Source organism: Gymnoscopelus microlampas (assembly GCF_963454915.1).
Source record: "Gymnoscopelus microlampas genome assembly, chromosome: 17".
NCBI classification, from domain to species: Eukaryota; Metazoa; Chordata; class Actinopteri; order Myctophiformes; family Myctophidae; genus Gymnoscopelus; species Gymnoscopelus microlampas.
The window spans coordinates 47,572,742-47,592,981 of record NC_139954.1 but is presented as its reverse complement, the minus strand read 5'-3'; the positions used below and the strand labels follow the sequence as shown (position 1 = coordinate 47,592,981).

The window sequence follows — 20,240 nt, the reverse complement described above, 5'->3', positions numbered from 1 at the left end:
ATAAGGGTCCATTTGGTTCCTAACTATCCATCATTTAGCTGGGGACCCCCTGGAACCCCCTCAAGTACCCCTGGGGGTCCCCGGACCCCACTTTGAGAACCAATGATCTACACAACAGAAACTATTTTTGTATTCTGAATAGGCTATAGTTTTTCATCACTGTCCCTGGCTAGTCGGTTCAGACAGGGCCTGGATTTGAACCTGTGACCCAGGCGTCCTCTCTACTCATTCAGTTACAACAGGCCTGTTTTAATTTGCTGAAAAGTATACAGTTTTAACGTCATCATGCACCTGTTTCAGTAGGATATATGTTCATGTTGTCTTTAACACATTCAATCCGGGGGAAGAATCTCTGTCATTATGTTTTATTTCTTTGGGCTATTCAAAAATAGCAGATATACAAGTTCATAGCGCGGTACTGAGTTATGGTTGCTTTGAGAGGTGTTTTAGCTCTAATATGGTTGTTTTGAGAGGTGTTTTAGTTCTAATATGGTTGTTCTGAGAGGTGTTTTAGCTCTAATATGGTTGTTCTGAGAGGTGTTTTAGCTCTAATACGGTTGTTCTGAGAGGTGTTTTAGCTCTAATATGGTTGTTCTGAGAGGTGTTTAATAATATAATAATAATTCAAAAGATTTGACAAAAAACTTTCTTTTTTAAAGAATTTCAGAAATAAAATGTGAAAACAAATCAGAGAATTTTCATAAACAAATAAAATAGATTAAGAAGTAGTGAAAATCACAGATCTACAAGCTTGCGTGTCGCTATTTCCTCTCGTTTGAGTCCCAGGGACTCGTTGTTTTCTTTTGGGTCTCTCTCTCTGTTCAACGTTGGTTTGGGAACCCTTGGTTTAACATCCCAGATGATATGTATTTTGCGGCGGACCCCCATCTGAAAATATTTTGTTCTAGTAGGGACCCCCCCAGAAGCAAAGATTTGAGTTACAAATGTAACTGTTTGTAACTCAGTTCAGATACAGTTAATACTGTATCTGAACCATAATGCACCCCCCAGTCTCCATACTCTGGACATGTCATCATAACAGGCCAGCGTTCAGCCAGACTACAGGCATGGAGGCTGACAGTGCGTTCAGTGCATCTGTCTCTGTGAGTCTGTCTCTGTACACCACAGGGCACGTTCCTGCAGAAGTGAAGCTGACGTCATGATGATGTGAACATGATGGTTGAAGTGACTTGCATTCTGCTCTGGGGGGGGGGGCGGGGGGGGGGGGGGGGGGGGGGGGGGGGTCCTTAATAGGAAAAGCTTGTTACTGAAGTCTGGAAGAGCAAATGAACCAAACGTTGTGTCTTTACTTACACACGCACAATGCACGCCCCCCCCCCCCCCTCCAGCACTCTGCTGTACATTACTGTACAGCAAAGACCCCCTCCCCCTCCATTTAAAGAGTATAATTATAATAACCACTTAAACCCCCTGGTCGAATCAGAGTTACAACTGTACTTTGACCTTAACAAATAAAATGTTTACAGCTCTGCAACAAGCGGTCAATAAACAGACGCTGCAACTAGTCGTCACTTTCTCACTCCCTATTGGCTAAAGGCCAGCCAATGAGGGGTCGTCCAATGGCTTCCCATACTCTGAACCAAGCCCCCAGAACCGCGGTAACCCCCCAAAAAAGCTGATATTTGAACAAAGTGTGGGAATATTTTTCCCCACACTGTTTGTTAGTTAGCTTTGAGCTTCATGTTCACCCAGTTAGTTTAGTTAGCGTTGAGGTTCATGTTCACACAGTTAGTTTAGTTAGCTTTGAGCTTCATGTTCACCCAGTTAGTTTAGTTAGCTTTGAGCTTCATGTTCACCCAGTTAGTTTAGTTAGCGTTGAGGTTCATGTTCACACAGTTAGTTTAGTTAGCTTTGAGCTTCATGTTCACCCAGTTAGTTTAGTTAGCTTTGAGCTTCATGTTCACCCAGTTAGTTTAGTTAGCGTTGAGGTTCATGTTCACACAGTTAGTTTAGTTAGCTTTGAGCTTCATGTTCACCCAGTTAGTTTAGTTAGCGTTGAGCTTCATGTTCACACAGTTAGTTTAGTTAGCTTTGAGCTTCAGACGCTCTGATATGGAACTGTGGAGACCGCGGCGGCCGTCACATTTTTAGAATTACGCAACGGCTGGCTGAATAATGCAGTGTGTGTGTGTGTGTGTGTGTGTGTGTGTGTGTGTGTGTGTGTGTGTGTGTGTGTGTGTGTGTGTGTGTGTGTGTGTGTGTGTGTGTGTGTGTGTGTGTGTGTGTGTCATGAATATTGCATGTGCCATGTGTTCCCTCTCTCACCCCATCACCCCCCGGTCGCACCACCACCACCACCACCACCACGTGGGCAGTGGTGGAAGGAAGTACTCAGATATTTGACCTAACTCTTGGGGGGGGGGGGGGGGGGGGGGGCAGGGACGTGCACAGATAGACTCTAGGTGGTGCTTTTGAAAAAAAGGGGATAAAAGTTTTTTTTTTTTTTTCAGTTTACAGCAGGGGTCCTCAGAGTTACTACAGGGGGTCCGCCAAATCTTTATGTGATATGATTTTTCTTTTTACCATAACCACTCGAAACCTAGCATCCCTTTTCTGAGGAGAACTTTAGCCAAAAATAGCAGATCTACAAGCCCACAACGCCTCGCGCTGCGAGGCGTTGTGGGCTTGTAGATCGGCTATTTTTGGCGCAGCTCTGGAATCACCCACGGTGACTTTTTGAGAAGGAAGGCACAGATGGATGACCGTGGCAAAAAAACTGGCTCCCGTCCGCTCCCATTCTATCTCCTTGCAAAAAAAAAATCCATATTTCCTTAACTTTATACAGTGGGGAAAACCACTCTTTTTCGATCCGAGATCACTCCGCTGTGGTGACTCGTGTGAGAGATGTTATTGATCCAGGCGTTAGCCAGGACCATCCACCATCCTGCACGCATATATATTGTTTACAACGGGGTGCTCGTCGTGGAGTCTGCAGCTGTAAACAGCGCAGCGTTACAAACGGTGAAGTCTCTGGCACTCAACGTCACTTTTTTACTCTTTTTTTTTTTTTTCTAGCACCGAATGTGTTAAGTAAAAGTGCCAATACCATACAGGCCTCTGTTAAAAATGTTACTTGACTAAAAGTACAAAAGTATTGGCATCAACATATACTTAAAGTACCAAAAGTAAAAGCCTGTGTATAAAATAGGGCTAAAGTGGTTAATGTATGTTTTATCATGTAATAATTTATATCTGCAAAGTAACTTAGTGACTAAAGTTTTCAATTAATTGTAGTGGAGTAAAAACACAACATTTGCCTCTGAGATGTAGTGGAGTAGAAGTAAACGTATAGACAATTGGAAAATACTCCAGTAAAGTAAAAGTACCTTTTAGTCTGTATTGAGCTGGCTGCACACTTTGTCAAACAGTCAAAACTGCAGTCCAACTGGGATGATAGAAAGACAACGGCACTAATGTATTTGATTTCTTTATTTGAAAGCACACAATTAAAGATTAAAGAACACGAGCAAGACAGAATGCATCTGCTGCCTCAGTAAATACAAACCCGCCATGGGACTCCTCATAACCTCAATTATGCTTATTTCTTCAAGGTCTCTTTGTCTCCATATTACAGTTTGTTTCTGTTTGGTGGGGCTAATCCGTTACGTGATTTAAAAGCAAACAATAAAACCTTAAAATCAATTCTGTAGCGGACTGGGAGCCAGTGGAGAGAGGCCAGAACAGGGGTGATGTGCTCGCGCCGCCTAGTACCCGTGAGGAGGCGGGCGGCGGCGTTTTGGATGAGCTGAAGGCGTCTGAGCAGAGCTTGGTCTATGCCAATGTAGAGTGAATTACAATGATCCAGCCTGGAGGAAATGAAGGCGTGAATTACTCTCTCGAGGTCGCTAGGAGAGAGGTAGGGTTTGACTTTGGCCAATAGGCGCAGCTGGTAGAAGCTGGAGCTAACCACCGAGCTGACCTGCTTGTCGAATTTAAATTTAGAGTCAAAAATGATGCCGAGATTTTTTACGTAGGGGTGAATGTTGGATTTTAGGGAGCTTAGTGTGTCGGGGGGAGGGACGGAGGAGTGGGGGCCAAAGAGGATTACTTCCGTCTTGTTTTCGTTTAATTCTAGGAAGTTTATGCTCATCCAATTTTTGCTGTCAGCTAAGCAGTCTAACAAGAGTTGGTGTGAGTTGGTGGATGTTGTTTGTAAGGGCAGGTATAGCTGGATATCATCTGCAAAGCAATGAAATGATATGTTATGTTTTTGGATGATGGGCCCTAGCGGTAGCAAATATAGCAGAAAGAGGATAGGGCCCAGGATCGACCCCCTGGGGGACCCCGCAAGTAAGGGGGGCCTTGGTGGATGTGTAGTCCCCTAGGCGGATGGAGAAGGACCTGTCGGCTAAATATGAATGGAACCACTTGAGGGCTGTGCCAGTGATACCTACGTGATATTCTAACCTAATGAGACACAGAGGTGGCATCCGGATTGAAAGGTAAAACAACGTATAGGTAGCAGCAGGTCTCAATGGGTTAAGGCTAAAAGGATAACACAACAATGGCCTGGGGACTTGTTTCCATTGTGGTCCTATGAAAATAGCAGATCTACAAGGTCTCAACAACACATCGCAATGTGAAGTTGTAGTCAAAAGTACAATATTTCTATTTGCAATGTATAGTGGAGAGAAACAAACAACAAACAAAAGTATACTTCCTCAAATAAATGCACTTAGTTAACCCATTAATACCTGGAACTGTGTCATTTTTAGATTTGAGCTAAAAAGCATTATTTTACACTTTGGGCTATTCAAAAATAGCAGATATACAAGCTCATAGCGCGGCACCGAGTGCCGCGCTACGAGCTTGTAGATCTGCTATTTTTGAAAAATCGTGAAAATGTGTGCAAATCTTTGAATATATATATTTTTAAAGCGAACATTTTTAACTCAAATCTTTTCTTCTTGGGGGGTCCCTGGAACAAAATATTTTGATGGGGGTCGGCGGCCAAATACATATCATTCTGGGGGTCCTTGACATGAAAAAGATTGAGCACCTCTGATATAGAAACATATCACATTTAACACATTTTTCAGAAAACTGTTGGGATTTAGGAGACATGTAGAATCGGCTTCAGGTCTCAATGGTTTAAAGGACAACTTCACCCATTTTCAACCTATCTTATATAAATCATAAAATCGAAAATGAGACGTTGCATCTCAAGGGGTTTATCCTCCTAATAAAGGTACCATAATATAATTGGTCCTCACTAATGCTCATTGTAATATGGTAATTTGTGTCTACCCCGTCTGTGTCTCAAAGGAGGGCGGGGCCATTTTACCATGAGCACTGGTGAGAACCAATTATATGAAGATATGTACTGAAAATGGGTGAAGTCGTCCTTTAATGCAGTGGTTCTCAACCTTTTCGGGCCGCGACCCCCAAAAATAATCATATTTGAACTGGGGACCGGGGACCCCCAAAATAATCATATCTGAACTGGGGACCCCCAAACATTATCATATTTGAACTGGGGACTCCCCCACCATGACAAGCACTTGGAATTGTAGGAGTTGAGGCATGCTGACATGGTTCCACAGATAAATATTGTGAAAATAGCAGATCTACAAGCTCACAACGCCTCGCAGCGCGAATTATGAACAGATTAGGAGCTAAAAATGTTCGAAGATTTGCTGCTCCATTCACTTCAATGTTAAAATTCAAACGGACAAACAATTCACTTTGTTTTTTGGTTTAAAACTACTGCTTTTGAGCTATATTGAAACATCAACCAAACATGTCAACGAGGTCAAAATGACCTCGTTGACATTTGTGAAACCACACCTGAATCTCATCTGTGATTAGAAACCATCTGGGGATCAATCATACTGGAGGAAAAAAATCTGTGGCTACGCGAACAGGTACCAAAAACATGGCAAAACCCTGGCAGGCAACAGCTAAAAATCTGAAAAAACTCTGGCAGGCAATGTGTTAAGGGCATTTTTCTGTCTAATACCTAGATTACCATACCAGCAAATGGCAGCAAAGTAGATGACAGATTCAATGAAGGCTCTATATCATTGATTTGTTTACCTGAAACCTGGCTAACTTCCTTAAACAGAAAAGGCACTGCTGGCCTTTCTTGCAAACAATTTCAGTATTGGAATCGAATTTCAGACGATTGTCGATTATGGTCCCAAGATATCTATAAGTGGTTACCAACTCCACTGACTGGCCATCTATAACACTACTCTGAGGAACTAGTGGTGTGACAAATACTTACTGAACAGTGCATCCCCCTTCGCCTCATCTAGTTTGTTCTTCCCCTCTGGGATGACACCATGCTTTCCGTATACGACGGCATTGCGGCACTCCTCATGGGTGAAGAACACCTAGAACAACGCGTGGAATAGCCTCTTGCAGTCCTTCCTGGCACGCTGGTGTATGGCTGCCAGCTGCACAGAGGAAATCAACTGTCCACAGCCTGTGAATAGAGAGCAAGCAATTAACAAACTGCATTTTAAGACATCAGTTTTGCACTTGTAAGGCTCAGCTACATTGACCCCTTTCTGCGCTCAGTGCACCATGAAAACAGACAACTGTGACCTTCTGAAAACTTCACTATCTAGTTGCAGCTCACAACACGGATCACTCGCTACCAAGAACGTCAGGTTCAGTGTGAAATGTATGGCAAACGTATACATCCATACCTGGATATAGCTCCTGCTGCCCGAGACTGGACACTCCAGACTCTAGGTCACCGACCAGGGTGATAAAGCCCTTCAGTGCGTCTAGTTGCTCAGAGCTTAGAACAAAGACAAAAAAATCTGAGTCTGAGTGTATTTGTAAAACAATAAGATTGAGTACTGTTCTATATAGCTCTACAGTATATTCTGATAGCAGTCATTGATGAGTATTTGTTCAGTAGCAGGGGTCGATTTCCCAGTAAACAGAAAACAGTTTTATTTTGGGATACCAAAGTTTTCCAGTCATGTCAGAGAACTCACAAAAGAGGTACAGGATAAAGTAAAGTTTCAAGTGAGACAAAGAAATTAGCAGACAACTGAAAACTGCAACATTACAGGCAATAAAACTTACTGATACTGGAGAGCACAGTGGTTATCCTCCTCAACTGGAGCTGGTGCTTCTCCACCTCAGACCGACAAGAGTCGCAAGGCTGCCACCCTTGACCCTCTGGTATGCTCTGGTCAGATGGATTTGGTTGACCTAGAAAGATTGAAAGTCAAAAACTGTAAAGAAAAGTTTAAAAAAAAAAAGTAGAATGCAAAACTCATCTATGAATCCTGAATTTGAAGGACAACAGTGCAAGTCTGCTGACACTTAGCTGAGGAACCACACCTTCTACTGGAGCATCACTGGACGGAGATGGAGGTTGCAGTACACTGGGTGTTTCTTGGTTCCACTGATCCAAGTCCATATATGTAGCTGCATACGGCTGTGCAGAAAAGAGAAAAGGCCCTTAATTGTACTAGGTCAAAAATCATCAAAACTATAGGCTACTATACAAGCTCATAGCGCAGCACCGAGTGCTGTGCTACGAGCTTGTAGGTCTAAATGGGTTAAATCTAAAGAAAACATACCTCATCAACAGGTCAGCAGGCCTGTGTAGAAGAGGCTGGAGGGTATGGCTGTAGATCGGGGTAAAAGGTATCACAATGTTGCAGAGACATAGAAAAGTAACCTTAGTTTGTAGTCTGTCAAAGATCTTTAAAAAATAGCTATGCCTTTATGCAATGCATTGTGGATTTTAGATAGAAAACCCCTTAAGACAGTGTTCTGAACTTCTGACCACTTCTTTACTTCTGAACAACTCCTAAAATCAGAGCCTGAGATAGAGATCTAAAAAAAACTAAATAAGTAATAAAACTCTACTAAAATATGACCATGACAATGTCATTCACGTAGTGGGGAAGAGAATGGTCCAAATGTTTTGCACATAACTTACACTCAAAGCCAATCGAAGTCCATCAATTGCTTCAGGAGGGAGGAGACAGGAGGACAAACCCACTTTTCTGGCTGAGCAGCTTTGTTGTTTGGTGCCACCGCCAATGGGTTGATCCCAACGAAACATCTGAAATCACAAAACAAAAAATGGAAAAGGTGCACTCACAGCCGTTCTACAAGAGAGCACATCATTCGAGTTACACATGATGGTTCTACTTAAAGCAGAAAGTTACCTTTGAATGAATTCCAGTGTGTAACAGGCGTGCTCCTCCTGGTGCACCAAAGTTGTAATAACTGGAAAAGCTGCCATTCCAGCCAGGAAGTTGATCTGTGGAGCCACAACGACCGACCTCAATGCTCAGCATCCATTGTGTAGCTGTGAGAACTTCACCTAAAGATAATTTGACATATATGGTTTGCATGTTAACAGTGTTTGTCTGTTGCTTTCCACATAACAATAGACTGTTAAACTAAAACATGACCTCGATATAGTCTCCGTATTTGCAATGCTTTAAAACAAATTAGAAAAAAACAGTAACAAGTGTGCAGACTAAACTCAGTGTTAATTTAACTGTCTTAAGCAGGGGTCTTCAACAGGGGGTCCGGGACCCCTAGGGGGTCCTCAGAATTACTACAAGGGGTCAGAATTACTACAGGGGGTCCGCCAAATCTTTGTGTGATATGATTATATGTTAATTTAACTGTCTTAAGCAGGGGTCTTCAACAGGGGGTCCGGGACCCCTAGGGGGTCCTCAGAATTACTACAGGGGGTCCGCCAAATCTTTGTGTGATATGATTATTTATTTTACCTTAACCACTTGAACCTTAGCATCCCTTTTCTGAGGAGAACTTTAGCCAAAAATAGCAGATCTACAAGCTCACAACGCCTCACGCTGCAAGGCGTTGTGAGCTTGTAGATCAGCTATTTTTGGCAAAGAGGGAAAAAGAGCAGACCAAGTAAACAAAAAAAGTTGAATCTGAAACACAATTTTATACAATATAGAGGGGGTCCCTGCTTCATCTCTCTCTCAGCTAGGGGGTCCATGGCCTGAAAACGTTGAAGACCCCTGGTCATAAGGATCCATTCATTCCATTGAATGGATCATGTGTACTCTCTTTCCCTAAATGAAATGATTTTACTTTGTACTGTAGATTCAAAACAAAATTCATAGATATAATAATTATAATAATAATAATAATAATAATAATAATAATAATGATAACTAGAAAAAGTGCTCCTCGGAGCACAACTCTCCGCCAGAAGACTTGTGTTGGTTCGAAGGTCGCGAAGGTCGCTATCCCTCTTGTATATGTAAGTGTCCTATCCATCCTGTCTGGGTAAGTGTCCTCTTCCGTTCATTCTGTGTAAGTGTCCTATCCCTCCTGTCCTATCCGTCCTGTCTATGTAAGTGTCATATCCCTCCTGTCTATATAAGTGTCCTATCTGTCCTATCTGTCCAATAAGACAGATAGTTCCCGTCTTACCTCACTCTGACAGTGGCGGAGACACTGTCAGAGTGATGCCATGTATATATAGGCCCGGTGGCGTCACTAGCCAATCAGATCACAGTATTTCACGTGTCACGTGAGGCTTGACCAATCGGTGTGTCATGTTTAGAAAGTGAAAACGCAGTGATAACAATACTCTCCTGGCGGAGAGTAATGAATTGCAGTTAAAACAAATGAGGCCAACATTAGCTCTCACTGATGTGGTCTGATTTATACCTGAAATAAACAATGACATCATGCACCACATGGAAACTAATATGCTAATGCCATGTCTAAGACTGTGTTGCACGCCCCCAAAAAACTGATCTAAAAGCTCACAATGCGTCGCTGTGAGCTTGTAGATCAGTGATGTTTGGGCATGCAACACAGTCTTACGACGAAACATATACAGTAGAAGCTTTAGAAAGAAGCCGGTGGTCTGTATAACCCCCTGTATTATGACAGTCATGACGAAACTTCAACCTGGTGTTTGCACGTTCTCCATGTAAAGCCCTACATCTACATTAACGTTCAGATTTCAAATATAAAGTGCTTACCCCATGGCCACGGATGTTACAATTCACTTCGGGTCGGTGTAAGTACCCGTATATTCCGGATTGTTAAAAGACAAAACATTTTAATCCGATTGGTGGCCATTTTGTCATAGAGTTATAATGTAACAGAGTGCAGTACTCCTCCCAACCGATAGGGTCAAGTAGTTGAAAGCCTACAGAAATACGGAGAAAATGGCCATCGATCGAATTAAAATGCTTTTTATTGAACAATACAGACGATACGGGTATTGCTGAGTGCCCGAGTAGACTTGTAACATCCATGAACATAGAGTAAGCACTTTATATTTAAAATCTGAACGTTTATGCAGATGTACAGGTTGTAAATGGAGAAAGTGCAAAACACAGGTTGAAGTTCGGCCGTGACGCTCGTGACGGACGAGCGTCGTGTGATCCATAGCTAATACATGACAACTGCACACCGTTTACGATACTAACAAGTTGGATAACACTTTAATTCCATAAACTAATTAAACTTACCTGTTATCTGGTAGAGTAGAAGTACGGAAGCAACTGGTTTGTAAATAAATGTTCGCTTAGCCGACGGTTAGTTAGTTCCGTGTCTCGCGCTACCGGTTCAAAACTGATAAGCTCCGCCTTGAGCAGCTGCGTGACGTAACTGTAGGTCTGGTCAGGTTCTCAACCTGTGGGTCAGGACCCCCAGGGGGATCCCCACATGATTGGGGGGATCTGTAGGTGGCAGTGACAGTGAAGTGACAATTTAAGTAACCCTTTTAATACCTAAAAAAAATACTGCATCAAAAGTAATCAACAAACTATACAAAAAAAATGGTAAAACGTTGGCCAAATTGTCAAATAATATAAGAAAGAGGCAAAAATAGCCCATCGACTCAAGGCGTTGTGAGCTTGTAGATCAGCTATTTTCAAAATATTGATCTGTGGAACGGAGTCAAACTAAATGCCTCAACTCCAACATTACAAGTGCATATCAGGCTTGGGGGTCCCCAGTTCAAATATGATTATTTTGGGGGGTTGTGGCCTGAAAAGGTTGAGAACCAGTGAAGTAACAGGATGGCACTCGGACATCTGCACACCTCAATGTAAAATTGGCAATTTTGTCCAAAATGTTAAAAAATGAAATATTTGGAAAATGTTTTAAAACAAAGCATACATGATTAGAACATTCTTAAACATTTGACAATTAAGGTCTAATATTTCTATAATTGCTAGAAATTGCTAGAAAACCTGTATAGCAGTCATTTTGGGGCATAAACAAGAAGTTGAAGGATAAAATTAATAACAATAAAAATAACTGATAATGATGATGATGTTCACATCATGTAAAACATTTGTTAAATTGTTGTGCCTTTTGTTTTTAAACCCTGTAGCACTTTGTTATTTCCAAAAATGTAAAGTGCATTATAAATAAAATGTATTATTATTATTATTATTATTATTACTCTCCGCAGGAGAGTATTGTTTTCACTTTCTAAATATGACACACCGATTGGTCAAGCCTCACGTGACACGTGACAATACGGTGAAATACTGTATAAATACATGGCGTCACTTTGACAGTGTCATGCCACTGTCAAAGTGAGGTAAGACAGGAACCATCACGAAATGGCTGCATGGCTGATACATAATTGGCAGATAGGACAGATAGGACACTTATATAGACAGGAGGGATATGACACTTACACAGATGGATAGGACACTTACAGTACACAGACAGGACAGATAGGACACTTATACAGACAGGACGGATAGGACACTTATACAGACAGGACGGATAGGACACTTATACAGACAGGACGGATAGAACACTTACACAGACAGGAGGGATATGACACTTACACAGACAGGACGGATAGGACACTTACAGTATACAGACAGGACGGATAGGACACTTACAGTATACAGACAGGACGGATAGGACACTTATACAGACAGGACGGATAGAACACTTACACAGACAGGAGGGATATGACACTTACACAGACAGGACGGATAGGACACTTACAGTATACAGACAGGACGGATAGGACACTTACAGTATACAGACAGGACGGATAGGACACTTATACAGACAGGACGGATAGGACACTTACACAGACAGGAGGGATAGGACACTTACATAGACAGGACGGATAGGACACTTATACAGACAAGACGGATAGGACACTTATACAGACAGGACGGATCGGACACTTATACAGACAGGATGGATAGGACAGTTAGAACATAAGAATTAGAACATTCCCAACATTCCCAACACAAGTCTGGTAAGAGTGAGGTAAGACAGGAACAATCACGAAATGGTTGAGAAATGGCGGATACTGTAACAATTGGATAGGACACTTACACAGACAGGATGGATAGGACACTTACACAGACAGGACGGATAGGACACTTACATAGACAAGACGGATAGGACACTTATACAGACAGGAGGGATAGGACACTTATACAGACAGGACGCATAGGACACTTATACAGATAGAACATTCCCAACATTCCCAACACAAGTCTTCTCAACACAAGCACTTTTTCTAGTTATTATTATTATTATCATTATTATGTATACTTTACATTACTGTAAAACTAACTTCTACAGTTAGATTACAACCTGACTGTAATTTCTACATTATGTTACTGTGTAAAAATGCAGTAAGTTTCTATAATGATTTTTTTTCCATAATAAGTTACTGTAAATTTTTACTGTAGAGATTACAGAAATGTGTTACAGTGTAGATAGATAGATAGATAGATAGATAGATAGATAGATAGATAGATAGATAGATAGATAGATAGATAGATAGATATCTCCTTTATTTTGCCTCACATCTCATTTATGGCTTAAGAAACAAATGAGCCAGAGATGAGAGCTCAAACTTGGATTATGCTTTCCTCTGGGTACATATTAAGAAGCTATATAGGAGACTTATATGTCCTGTATAATGAATATATAGAGCCTATATATGGATAAAGAAGCTATATAGGAGACCTATATGGCTTGTAGTATCAACATATATGACCTATATGAGGGTATAAACAAGCTATATAGGAGACCTATATACCCTGTATATGCACATATATGCACCTGATTTTGACCTATATGTGAGATATATGCAGCCTATATGGAGCTTATACCAGGCATATATGTGGTATATATGCACATATATGCGCATATATGATCCTTATATGTAGCATATAGGTTACATATAGTTGCATATATGGAACATATAGATTCTTTCCATGTGGGGGGTGATGGAATCAGAAATGGTATCACCAAATTTGACACACTGTGTGCGGCCAACTAAATAGTTTTTGAACCAACTTGAGTTATATAGGATAAAGTAAAACAAAAATGAAGGCTGAGGTATTTCATGATGCAGGTTTTTTTTTACAGTCGTACAGTAGCTCATTACTTATACATTACAGCCTGAGCTTGTACTTTTCAGTAAAGAGGAGATTGTTTCATTATTTAACCCATGAAGACCGGGAACGCATCTGTGTGTCATTTTTAGATTTCCTTTGGCTATTCAAAAATAGCAGATCTACAAGCTCATGTATGATGAGCTTGTAGATCTGCTATTTTTTGAAAAAATTGTGGAAGATGTGTGCACATCTTTGAACGTATATGTTTTAAAGCAAACATTTTGAACTCCAATATTTGGAACAACATATTTTGAGATGGCTGTCCGTTGCCAAATACATATGACTTTGGGGGTCTTTGACATGGAAAGGTTGGAGCACCACTGATATAGCAACATACTGTTAGGATTTAGAAAACATTTTTAGGTATGTATTTGGCCGGGGACCCCCATCTCAACATGTTTTGTTCCAGGGACCCCCAGAAGCAACGATTTGAGTTACAAATGTTCGCTTAAAAAAAAAAATATATATATATATATATATATATATATATATATATATATATTGAAAGATTTGCTCACATTTTCACGATTTTTCAAACATAGCAGATCTACAAGCTCATAGCGCGGCACTCGGTGCCGTGCTATGAGCTTGTAGATCTGCTATTTTTGTATAGCCCAAACAAATCTAAAAATGACACGGGCGCGCTCCCGGCTTTAACGGGTTAAGCAGACAAGAGGCAGTGCAGAGAGAAACCCTTTCGCTGCGCTGATGTTTTAAACATCACAGCTCTGAGCCTCTCTTAGACGTGATAAATATTCAGTCATAATCCTCTGCACCGGGCTGAACCGTAACACTCCGGCACTCCGTGTCATTTCTTACGGCCGTGTCACCATTATGACATTTTACTTGACGATTAATTGCCACTCAAATCATTGCGGTTAACAATTTAAGTCGTTGAACATTATTGGAAAAATCACATTTCTGCTTGGCTTTTAGGCTCCCTTAAGCACAAAAAAGAAAGTAGCAGATCGACAAGCTTACAATGTGTAAGCTTGTCAATTGGCTATTTAAAATACACTATCACTAGTCCATACCCGGTCGACGCATCCATGGGGGGATATGCGCACATGATCTGGCAACCCGGGAGGCAGTTCGTCCCATAGCTGGGCAGCCCCGTAACCATGGCGACATTATTTTACACAAAAAACGCTAATAAACAACTGAGATTTGGCGAAATAAAAAAAACAGGCTTCGCAGTTCAATGCACATGGTAATGGTCAATGGCTGTGTGCAAATTCAGATCAATTGCTCCGGCCACTGAGGAGAACCGTGCGTTTTTGTGTGCACAGCACAGACAGACAGAGGTTTGTAGAATTATAGGAGGATGGAGCCCTGAGTGACTCCGCTCAACCATACGGGGTTAAATGGTTAAAGTGATTATGATGAATGTGTGGTTGCAGAAAGAAAACAAGTGCCTATAAGTGTTGATCTAAAATCAGATTAATCTGCAAAACAAAAACAGAAAAATGCTAAAGCTACTGTAGGCGGAGGCAATTTGCCATCCGCTGGAACATAATGCCCCTGCAACAGAACGGAACTTTACTTGATTTTCTGTAATTGACACAACACATTCATTCACTAATAGAATAGCCTGCAGGATCAATACACCCCCCAAATAACTCCGGCCGCGATCAAGGTTATTGTAATTTGACCTAATAAAATCCTGATGCGGCGTAGTTTAGCTTATTTTGAAAATACAAAATAAATACAAATGTTAGTGTAATTTCCACAGACTATTTAGACTAGTCTACCTTTGTTATTCATTATTTATTCATATTTTTTGAATAGGCGTGGCCTAGACCGGACCACACGGGCCATCTCCTTGCTAAAAGACCTCTGATTCTCCTTAACTTTTTACCGCGGGCAAAACGAATCATTCTCGATGCGCGATCGCTCCGCAGCGGTGACTCGCATGAGACATGTTGTTGTTCCAGGCTTTAGCCAGGACCATCCATTGCTGTGCAAACACACGCATGCACTGTTTACGTGCGTGTGCTCGCCGTGGAGTCCACAGCTCTAAACAGCGCAGCGTTACAGACGGTGACATTTCTGGCACCGAACGTAATCTGTGATTATAAGATTCTGTCACCCGATGTGTTGTTAACGAATACCAGGCTGTCCTCCGAGGTGGAAAGACTGGTGACGCGAGGTTACTAATAAAATGAGAAATGGCTATTAAAGGTGGGGTTTCTGCTGTGAATGAGTTTATTCTGCATCAGGGAAGCCAGGGTCATAATTCACAGACGTTTAGTTTTGTGCTTAAAGTTGGACGTTCTACACAAACCTGGGAATGAAAGTTAATGTGGAGGTAAAAATCATATCTGCTGACTCACGCTGGGTTTCATTATGAATGCCTTCCTATTGGTGGAGGTCATTGGTGTTAAATGTGAAAAATGAATCTGATGCCCTGCGCTCACAATAGATGATCACACACACACACACACACACGCACACACACACACACACACACACACACACACACACACACACACACACACACACACACACACACACACACACACACACACACACACACACACACACACACACACACGCTGGCAAAAAAAAGCCTTTAGTTTAGAACCAGTGGTGCCCAGTCAGCCGTTGGTGAAGTCACATGTTGTGCAAATCTGCGTTGTTAAGGTAACCGTTTCTGTTTGTGTCTGACATCAGTGTTACTTACCCGCCGCTCACCCGTTAGACAATTTTAATATGAAAGGATTGTGCAGTGGTGGAAAAAAGTAACAATACTGCAATTTAGAAATACTCTGTTACCAGGAATTCATAATTTACTTGAGTAAAAGTACAAAAGTGTTGGTATCAAAATGTACTTAAAGAACCCCAAGTAGAAAGTACTCATTGTGCAGAATGTCCCATTTCACAAGTTTTCAAATGTATGAAAAATCTTTTGAAAATAGCAGATCTACAAGCTCACAATGCGTCGCATCGCGACGCATTGTGAGCTTGTAGATCGGCTATTTTGAAATGGCCGAAATGTCTATAGGGCTGGAGTGGTTAATGTATGTTTTGTGATAATAATCAAAATCTACAAAGTAACTAGTAACTAAAGTTTTCAAATAATTGTAGTGGAGTAAAAGTACAATATTTGCCTCTGAGATGTAGTGGAGTAGAAGTCAAAGTATAGAAAATTGGAAATACTCCAGTAAAGTAAAACATACCTCAACATTGTACTTAAGTACAGCACTTAAGTAAATGTACTTAGTTACTTTACATTTTATTCATATTTTACCAGGCCTACTCAGAGCACACTGTAACAAATTAAAAATCAACTGTACATGATTGAACATTGAATATTACTAAACGTTCCATTCACAACGAATAGTCAATGGGAGTGTGTTAACTCTCTCGCTCAATAGCTCTGGCTAATTGTGTTTTAAATCATCTCTGCCCTTCAGTTGAATGCATGTGTACATGGTCCCTGATTAACCCTTCAAGACCTGAGGCCTCTTCTAAGAATTTTCTAAATCCTAACAGTTTTTTGAAAAAAAATCAAAAAAATATTTTTTCACGATTTTTCAAAAATATCAGATCTACAAGCTCGTAGCGCGGCACTCGGTGCCGCGCTACGAGCTTGTATATCTGATATTTTTGCAAAAGAAATCTAAAGTGACACAGATGCCTTCCAGGTATTAATGGGTTAAATACACATTATAGAAATAAACTAACAAATCAATAACACACTTTGTAGTGTTTGGATAGATCATCCTTCCACGGCATACACATAATAACCGGTAGATAAGATCAGGAACCCGCTGTATTATGACCGAGTTTATATCAATTAATAACCAGTAGATAAGATCTGGAACCTGCTGTATTATGAGGGAGACGGTACAGTTTTTATCTGGGATTACACGTAGGCTTAACTTTGGAACACTTCTGTTTACTTGCTAAAAAAAAAAACCCAGAAAAGCCTTCATTGTAATGTTGCTCTCCAATGGGAGCATTTTTTTGGTTGATTGAATCCTTTATTAGCAGTTTGCAGATGTGCAGTGCAGTGGTACGATTATACAATGGTGCTAAAAGGATAACACACAAAGCCCTCATTGTAACGTTGCTTCCAATAGGAGCAGATCCTTTCAACATGAACCTGAAACGTACAATCATAAACAGGTGCACGCACACACACACACACACACGCACACACGCACGCACGCACGCACGCACGCACGCACGCACGCACGCACGCACACACGCACGCACGCGCACACACACGCACACACGCACACGCACACGCACACGCACACGCACACGCACACACACATTTAACATCTTTATTTGTGTTCACATAGACCAATTATTTGTTTACCAACATTGAGACTGGACGCACAGGTGATTGTTTCATACAATCAATTCTCAACCTGTTGTTTCGGGGTGCGCTGGTTTCAGCACACCCCGACCCCCTCTTGTTTGTTGGCCAATGCTGCGCGCCCTAGCGAGACCTGACAGAATGGGTTTGACGCTTGCGCAGTATGACGCTTGCAACCAGCGTGACGTCGTCTGTTAACCCATTGAGACCTGAAGCCGATTCTACATGTCTCCTAAATCTCAGCAGTATCCTGAAAAACGTATGTTTCTATATCAGTGGTGCTCAATCGTTTTCATGTCAAGGACCCCCAAAATTATATGTATTTGGCCGCGGACCCCCATCAAAATATGTTGTTCCAGGGACCCCCCAGAAGCAAAGAGTTGAGTTAAAAATGTTCGCTTAACTCATTGAGTGCCACTCCTTGTTGCGAACGGCAAAGCCGCGCCTCCGCCCAAGTGGAGCCTACTATGAAACTCTGCTCGGCTTGTGGCTCTGTCTGTCTGTCTGTCCAGTCAAGCTCACCATTGCAGTTGTTTATCGCCCACCGGGCCCTGCTGGTGGCTTCCTGGAAGAGCTGGACACTCTAGTCTCTCACTTCCCTGTCGATGGCTCTGGATTCATCCTTCTGGGTGACTTCAACCTCCCGACTGAGAAGCAGCGAGACCCACTCCTTTCGTTTCTCGCCGCCTTCGACCTAGTTCTCTCCCCATCTCCCCCTACCCACGAGGCTGGTAACCAACTGGACCTGATCTTCACCAGATGCTGCTCTACAGCTAACCTGTCCGTCACTCCTCTTTCCAGTGAAAAGGTTAGAAAAGGTAAGAAATTATCTGATCACTACTTCATGTCCTACTCTCTCTCTCTCTCCTCTCCCCCCTGACAGCCCCTCCCTACCCACATGATTTCCTCACGTCGCAACCTTCGCACACTATCCTCCACTGATCTCTCCTCCTCTGTTCTCTCTGCTCTCCCTGCCCCTGAATCATTTGCTCTTCTATCCCCTGACACCGCCACTGATCTTCTTTTCTCTACCCTATCCTCTTCTCTAGACCATCTCTGTCCCCTCACCACCAGGCCTGCACGCCAAACTCCACCTGCCCCCTGGTTGTCGGACTCAGTGCGTACTGAGAGACGGAGCCTGAGAGCGGCTGAGCGCAAGTGGAGAAATGGCAACCTCCCGGAGGACCTTCTTACCTTCCAAACTCTCCTTTCTACTTTTTCCTCCTCTCTATCAGCTGCTAAAGCTGCTTTCTTCTGCACTAAAATTCAGGCTTCTGCTTCCAACCCTAAAAAACTATTTGAAACTTTCTCCTCTCTCCTGCAACCACCTCCCCCTCCTCCCTCCTCCTCCCTCCTCCCTGACGACTTCGCCAACTTCTTTGACAAGAAGGTGAACGATATCCGATCCTCCTTCACTCCTCCCCCGGCTGATGCCCTGCGCACTACCCACACCTGTCTGCCTTCCATCCCTCCCTCCCTATCTTCATCTACTCCTCCTCCCTCTCCCCCACCCTCTCTATCCCACTTCTCTCCCCTCTCCTCTAAAGAGGTCCTTCTCCTTGTTACCTCTAGTCGCCCCACCTCATGCTCCCTGGACCCGGTCCCATCCCCTCTGCTGCAGTCCTCTGCACCTGAACTCCTTCCCTTCTTAACCCACCTTATTAACACCTCTCTGACGTCTGGCTACTTTCCCTCTGCTTTCAAGACTGCCAGAGTCACCCCCCTCCTGAAGAAACCGACACTTGACCCCTCTGAGATCAAGAACTACAGACCGGTTTCCCTTCTATCCTTCCTATCTAAAACTCTCGAACGTGCTGTCTTTAAACAACTGTCTTCCTACCTCCACCAGAACAACCTCCTGGACTCCAACCAGTCGGGGTTCAAAGTGGGTCACTCGACAGAGACTGCCCTCCTGGCAGTGACGGAGTCGCTCCATGCCGCTAGAGCGAACTCTCTCTCCTCCGTCCTGATACTCCTGGACCTGTCTGCAGCGTTCGACACAGTGAACCACCAGATCCTCCTCTCCACCCTCGAGGGGATGGGTGTCTCAGGCTCTGCACTCTCCCTGTTTGCATCCTACCTGACGGGTCGCTCCTACCAGGTGATGCTGAGAGGGTCTGTGTCAGAACCACACAGGCTCACTACTGGGGTTCCCCAAGGCTCGGTTCTGGGTCCTCTTCTTTTCTCTCTCTACACTACATCTCTTGGTGCTGTCATCCACTCCCATGGCTTTTCCTACCACTGCTATGCCGATGACACCCAGCTGATCCTCTCATTGCCCCCCTCTGACACACAAGTGGAGGCACGCATTGCTGCTTGTCTGGCTGACATCTCGGAGTGGATGTCGACGAACCACCTGAAGCTCAACCTGGACAAGACCGAGCTGATGTTCATCCCGGGGAAGGGCTGTCCTCACCGAGACATGGCCATCACCATTGAGAATGCTGTGGTGACGTCAACTCGGACTGCGAAGAATCTGGGTGTGACCCTGGACGATCAACTGTCGTTCTCGGCTAACATCG

General features: G+C 42.8%; 1 protein-coding gene and 1 long non-coding RNA gene across 2 annotated transcripts in view; one reads left to right on the top strand and one right to left on the bottom strand.

Annotated features, from left to right (window-relative positions):
- The window catches only part of LOC311064475 (inactive dipeptidyl peptidase 10-like), a gene marked incomplete at both ends in the record, with an annotated part of 338,687 nt that overhangs the window by 236,487 nt on the left and 81,960 nt on the right, over positions 1 to 20,240 (top strand).
- On the bottom strand, positions 6,921 to 8,211 carry LOC311064943. The gene is made up of 5 exons (XR_014602768.1): positions 8,163 to 8,211; positions 7,931 to 8,056; positions 7,566 to 7,613; positions 7,324 to 7,420; positions 6,921 to 7,191 (listed from the first exon to the last, which is right to left on the bottom strand). It is a non-coding gene; the product is annotated as an uncharacterized lncRNA (long non-coding RNA).